General features: G+C 38.2%; 1 non-coding gene across 1 annotated transcript; it reads left to right on the top strand.

Annotated features, from left to right (window-relative positions):
- Window positions 1–4,342: 4,342 nt before the first annotated feature.
- Window positions 4,343–4,416, top strand: TRNAT-GGU (transfer RNA threonine (anticodon GGU)). The gene has a single exon. It is a non-coding gene; the product is annotated as a tRNA-Thr (tRNA).
- Window positions 4,417–6,000: the final 1,584 nt, after the last annotated feature.

The following is a 6,000-nucleotide window of genomic DNA, read 5'->3' as shown; positions in this document are numbered from 1 at the left end:
AATACAACTTACTTTTCTGATCTCAACTCTTGCTAATACTCATCGTGATTTCCCACTTAGCATTTTCCCGCTTACTACGCTTTTTCATGATGGTTTTTTTGAAAAACGTAAAAGCTGTAAAAGACGCAAAAAATCTAGTGTATAATTATATAGTTTCTTTTCTCAATTTTTTATTATTTCAATATTTCAATGAAGGTGTCCGCAATTTCCTTGAGGCTGAGCAGTGCTCAGTGAGCACCCTTCCTTTAAAACATGGATATTGGTTGAAGGACTTTCTCTCTTAGAACCTGGAAATATCACCATGAAAATATTTTATTGGTTCTTGTTTTTAAAAAATATTACCCTATTGAGACGGTTGAAACGTGTTTCTATGCCAACTTCGATGCTGGCTGACTACTGTTGGACAATTATAAGAGGTGCTCTTTATGTCCAGTACAAGCGCAGAGCGCAACAAAGTAACGTGTCAAACGCCAATAAATGAATTAATTGTGCTTTGGGGGAATTAGTTGTGTTTCATCATTTGATAATTTTTGTCGCACCACGGTCATTTTCTGCACGCGAGGACCAATCAGACGGGGATCTACAATTTATTCCGGATTCCGAACGCTAGCCTTTTTTTTTATACTCACCGAGAAGTTGGTGCGCTAACCCCTAGGTGTGGGGGATTCCCTTCTGTAGAAATCTTTGTTCTATGGTCGTGTTGCCGTTTCTGTTGCACCCCTGTGTCAGGAAAGTTTTCTGACTAGGACAAACCAGGTATCGAACTCGGGAAATCTCTAAATATCCTTTGGTACTTTAGGCGAGTATCTTATCGATCTGGGATATCACGCCTTGTTCTATTTCTATACATTTGTGTTTTTTTTTACTATATATTTATTTTGTTTTCTATATACAGTGAAACTTGGATACAATGATACTCTGCTGACAAAAAAAAATAATTGTAGAGGGGTTATCGTCATTGATGTATTTACAGGGGGCCTTAGCGAGCTATAGCCTAGGGCGGAAAGTTCAGAGGGACGGCAAATTTCAGGAATGAGTGACCAAGAAAATTTGTAGGATGGGAAAAGGACGGCAAAGTTTGTATAAAATTCGATAAATTCGCCTCTGTTCGGACATCAAGGGACTAGGTTACTGAGTGATCTAGAGAGTTTGCAAGCACGTGAGTGAGCCAAAGAACGACTTAGAGCGTGAGCAAGCATGTAAATGACCAAAAGAGTGACCTAGAGAGTGTGAAGCATGTGAATGTCCAAAAAAACTGGCACAGAGCATGTGTAAAAGTGTAAAGGATCAACAGAGCGACCTATAAAGCAAGGAACCATGCCAGTGAGGGACCATAAGCGTGACCTAGAGCATGTGCAACATGTAAGGGACCAAAACATTGTGCAAACATGTGAATGACTAAAAGAGTGACTGAGAGAGTGTGTGACCATGGGAGTGACCAAAAGAGTGACTTGGGTGTACTTGCAGAAGTGGCGGGGAGCCAAGTGGGTCATAGCAAAGGGTGGCGAATTCGAGGAAAGAGTAGTCAAGGAAATTAGACTAGAATGGGAGAAGGGCGCGACAAAACCATAAATGCGCGTTTGGTTATCGTTATATCGAGATGAAGTATTATCAGTCGCCGTCAAGTTTATGCTGTTATTAGCATCTCTTCTAAATTGGCGTTGTCAGAACCACCATAAAATGCTTTTTATTCGCAACACAAAATGCTTATGGATTATTCGATTTATAAAATTCAGTTAGTTGTTTCCACTGTAAAGTGTTTTACAGCATAGCACGAAAAAAACTTATCGGCAACTCAATTAACACTTTCTGCGGGTAGATAGTGCAAAAAATACCAATATTATTAAACGCCCTCGAAAGAGCAACAACTGGTGAGGAGGAATTTAAAAATATATTGACAGATTGGGGGTTTTTTTTTAGAGGGGTAAAAAAAATATCGTTGTAGCAGTTTCAAAATCTCCTCAAAAAATATCGTTGTAGAGGTATTTATCGTAGTGAAGTATATCGTATCGAAAGAAGTTTAACATCAGACTATAGGCTGAGTGTTTTCAACTTTTTAGAGAGTGAGAGAGTGCGGGCCACTTCATCGGTTTAGAAACGTGTCGTGGGCCACTTGAGTTATAGGTGATCCGAAAATGTGTAGCGAGCTACTTGAATTATTTGGAAATGTGCTAAGCGCTACTTAAGTTATCTATAAAAATACCGCAAGCCGCTTGAATGATCTGTAAGTGTGCTGCGAGCCACTCATGTGATCTGGAAGTGTGTCGTGGGTCACTCGAGTGATCTAGAAATGTGCAGCAGCCACTCCTATAATCTACAAATGTACCACGAGCCGCTTGAGTGAACCGGGGGTGTGCCGCGGGTCACTCAAGTGATTTAGAAATGTGCTTGGGGTCATTTGAGTGATCTGGATATGTGCCGTTAGCAGCTTAAATGATCTGGATATGTGCCGTTAGCAGCTTAAATGATCTGGATATGTGCCGTTAGCAGCTTAAATGATCTGGATATGTGCCGTTAGCAGCTTAAATGATCTGGATATGTGCCGTTAGCAGCTTAAATGATCTGGAAATGTGCCGCGGACCACTTGAGTGATCTCATGGGCCACTTTAGTATATATATATAGTTTGGTAATTTATCACATCAGATGAATCCGAGGGCCATAGATTGAGCATGTGTGCTATAAGCGATTCGAAACAAGATTTGAAAAAATATCGTTGCAGAGGGATTTATCGTTATATCGAGTATCGTTGTAGCGAGGTTTCACTGTATTTATGTGTTCTAATTTATTGTATTGAGTTATGTATTATATGTGTGTACTAAATGTGCAATTTCAGAGAAAACCGTAGCCAATCCAGCTTTTTTTATGTTCGAATTTGTGTTCCATACAAAAATTACACCTATTTATATAAAATAACATGTCCTCTGACTAAGAGAGTGATTCACTGACTGATTCATCATCGCCAATCCGAAACCGCTGAAGCTATAAATATGAAATTTAGTCAATATTTTTATTTTGTAATGTAGAAACAAGCTAAAAAGGGATTTTTAAAAATTCAGCATTTAAGGGGATCATAAGGGGGGGGGGTGTTTCAAAGGTTATATGGGGCAATCATCGCTGATCCCAAATCGCTATAATATGAAAAATTTTGTCATTATATTTTATAATATATAGAGACTCACTAAGACGGGACTTCTGGAAATTCAGTCCCAAAGGAGTCATGAGGGGTTTCAAATGTTATGGGGGAAAATCATCGCCAAGCAATTTTCATATTAACAAATCCACGCGAGCGAAGCCGCTGGTAACAGCTAGTATTGACGAGCTGCTCAAGTTTTCTTAACGTCGTTCAGCAGTGGCCAAAAAAGCAAATAGAATGCTTGGTTTCATTTAAAAAAAAAATGTCTCTTCGCATTCTCCTAAAGTCATTCTTTCGCCTTTTCTCGGCTTAGTTCATCTTGGACTGAAATATGCTGCAAGGTCTTGAAGATCATACCTACAGAGGGACATAGACTTGGTTGAAGGGGTGCAGAGAAGCATGCACTTGTTGCCACATAAGGCTTTGGCTATGAAAAAAGACTTGAAATTCTTGACTATGTTTACATTAGAGGAATGTAGGTGTTGGGAAGGGGTATGCATGTTTTTTTAACTATAATATATTGGATCATACTTAGACTTCATTTGGGAACTTACAATAAAAACGTATTTAACAGAAAATTTTTTGTACAAGAAATAAAATCGGGATGTTCTGGAAATACCACTTCTTTCAAGTAAGATCCACTGTGCCAATAACAGTGTGTAACAAAAGAAAAAGCAACTTTTTCTTTGTTCGTGGGTAGAAGTTGTTATTTCTGTGTTTGCTTATCCCAGATAATTATTGAAATAATAATATAATGAATATATGACATCTCCCCATATTTGTTATGGGCGCCTTTTTCTAAGACACCTCGTTGGGCATTTTGCCTGTTGTGGCCTTGCATTTGTATTTGTATTACATAAATACGATTATTTTTGTTTCGGGCGCAGAAACTTAGTGAATAACCAAATAAATGATAAACTATATATATGCAATTAAGCCCACGCTTGGCCATTGGCGTTCGAGCTGCCGGACTAACCGAAAGGAGGGAGTTTTGCTTGCCCGGTTGCGCATAGGACACAGTAGCCTCACAAATTATTATCCATTATTACGAGAGAGTCAACCAGAGTGCCCACACTGTCAAAGTCCTTTGATCATGTGTAAAAGTATGAGCCTACCTGAGGGCCAATTCCTGAAGTTAAGAGAGGCTACTAATATCTCTACTTCAGTGCCTCACGCCACAGTGCGTGAAATAAGGTAGGCAGGATCGTGTCTCCAGTGGTGTAGATGGTAGCATGCTTGCCCGGTATGCAAGAGGGCCTGGGTTCGAGTCCCGGCGGAGACAGAAAGACCAGAAGCGCCTCCACGTTAATATTCGTGAGAACCTCTAACGTATTGGAGACGCGCCGGAGACCGTTTATTGAGAAAAAGAAAATTTGACTGCAAGAGCCATACATAATGGACACAACCGTGGAAGACAATACTGTCCCGGCGGAGACAAGATGACTTTTCTTTCCGAGTTCACCTCAGCATAATATCCAGAAAATAAAATGTTTCCTTCTTATCTTATACGTTCATTTGTTTTGCCGCAGCTTGACCTAATTGATCCTTGAGCCAAAAAACAAAACTTCAATCAAACTTCAAAATCAAAATTTGTTGTTCAGTATCATGAGAACGCACCCTACGAGCAGGTGGAATTGAATTTAGTAGTCGATCCCACATTGTCGTTCAATGATTAAAGGAAAAGAGAAGCTGCAACTGATTTCTCTTTCAATAAGCTCGGCATCATAGAAAAGCCTTGTCAAAGCTATCAACGAAGGATACCAAAGAAGAGGTTGGGAGGATCTTGTCTCATCTCAAAAGGCCAATAGAATGCGAGGAGTATTTTACGTACAAAACATTGCCTCTCTCCGCAGCGACTTCTTTTATACCTTTTCTCTTAGAGTACAATACTTACGGTCTTCATTTCTTGGCTAATTTAACTTGGCAATAAATTAACGGAATGTATATTAAGATTTTTATGTCTCGAAAAATAAGTTGTCTCGAAGCAATGGAGCAATATATATTGATATATATATTTTTTTTTTTTCTCCTTTCATCCCCTTTTCTATTCTGGCTTTTAAATTAAAAATCTGGTTTTATGTCATGTTCTCATGTAAAAGCCCCCATTCTCCTTATCGTAGTTGCTTTCAAATCTCCATTCGTTCATTATTAACCGGATTTTATTTATTTATTTTTTTCCATTCCGTTTTATAATTCTTCCGGGTTTTTTTTTATTATTCTTATTATTATTGTGTTATTTAAAAGCAGCAACCACCGTTTTCTGTAGTTAATAAACAGGGAGGGTATATTCAAAGACGAGTCTTTGCTGCATATTGAATGAACACAATGAATTTATGAAGTTGTTCGCGAAAACTTTTATTGATATTTATTAAAAATTCTGTGGGAGTAGAGGAAAATTGTTAGGAAAATATCCAAATGTTCATCGATGGAAAATTCTTACGTGTGCTATATTTTTGTGGGTTTTTTTTTGGTATCATGTCCTTAATGTTTAAACCAAGATACTGTATAACGACTATGCGTTATTGCGATTGTTCCTTTATGACGACCGGCACAATAAGTCCCAAATTTTTTCCTATTTATTGCCATGATATTTTCCATCCAATATAAAGACATACAATGCTATTCAATCTAATACAACGTCCGAATTCAGCTTTGTCCAGCCTCTATTTTGCAACCAAATGAAAAAAATTTACGCGTATCGTTCGCCAAAATTGTGTACGAACTTGACCTTTGATAATGGAGAATTAGGTACATAAGTGCGTGCATGCAATTAATCATTACGATAAGAAAGGGTATTGACATGAATTGAACATTGAATAGCAAAAGAGTTTGATAGCATTTCAGAAGTATTGTATTTACTTGCCCT

The sequence above is a fragment of the Pholcus phalangioides genome, unplaced genomic scaffold, assembly GCF_987345545.1.
Source record: "Pholcus phalangioides strain wild (caught in Gottingen) unplaced genomic scaffold, Ppha-v1.0 ptg000007l_1, whole genome shotgun sequence".
Lineage (NCBI taxonomy): Eukaryota > Metazoa > Arthropoda > Arachnida > Araneae > Pholcidae > Pholcus > Pholcus phalangioides.
Note: the sequence above shows the minus strand (reverse complement) of the source record. Positions and strands in the feature narration are given on the sequence as shown.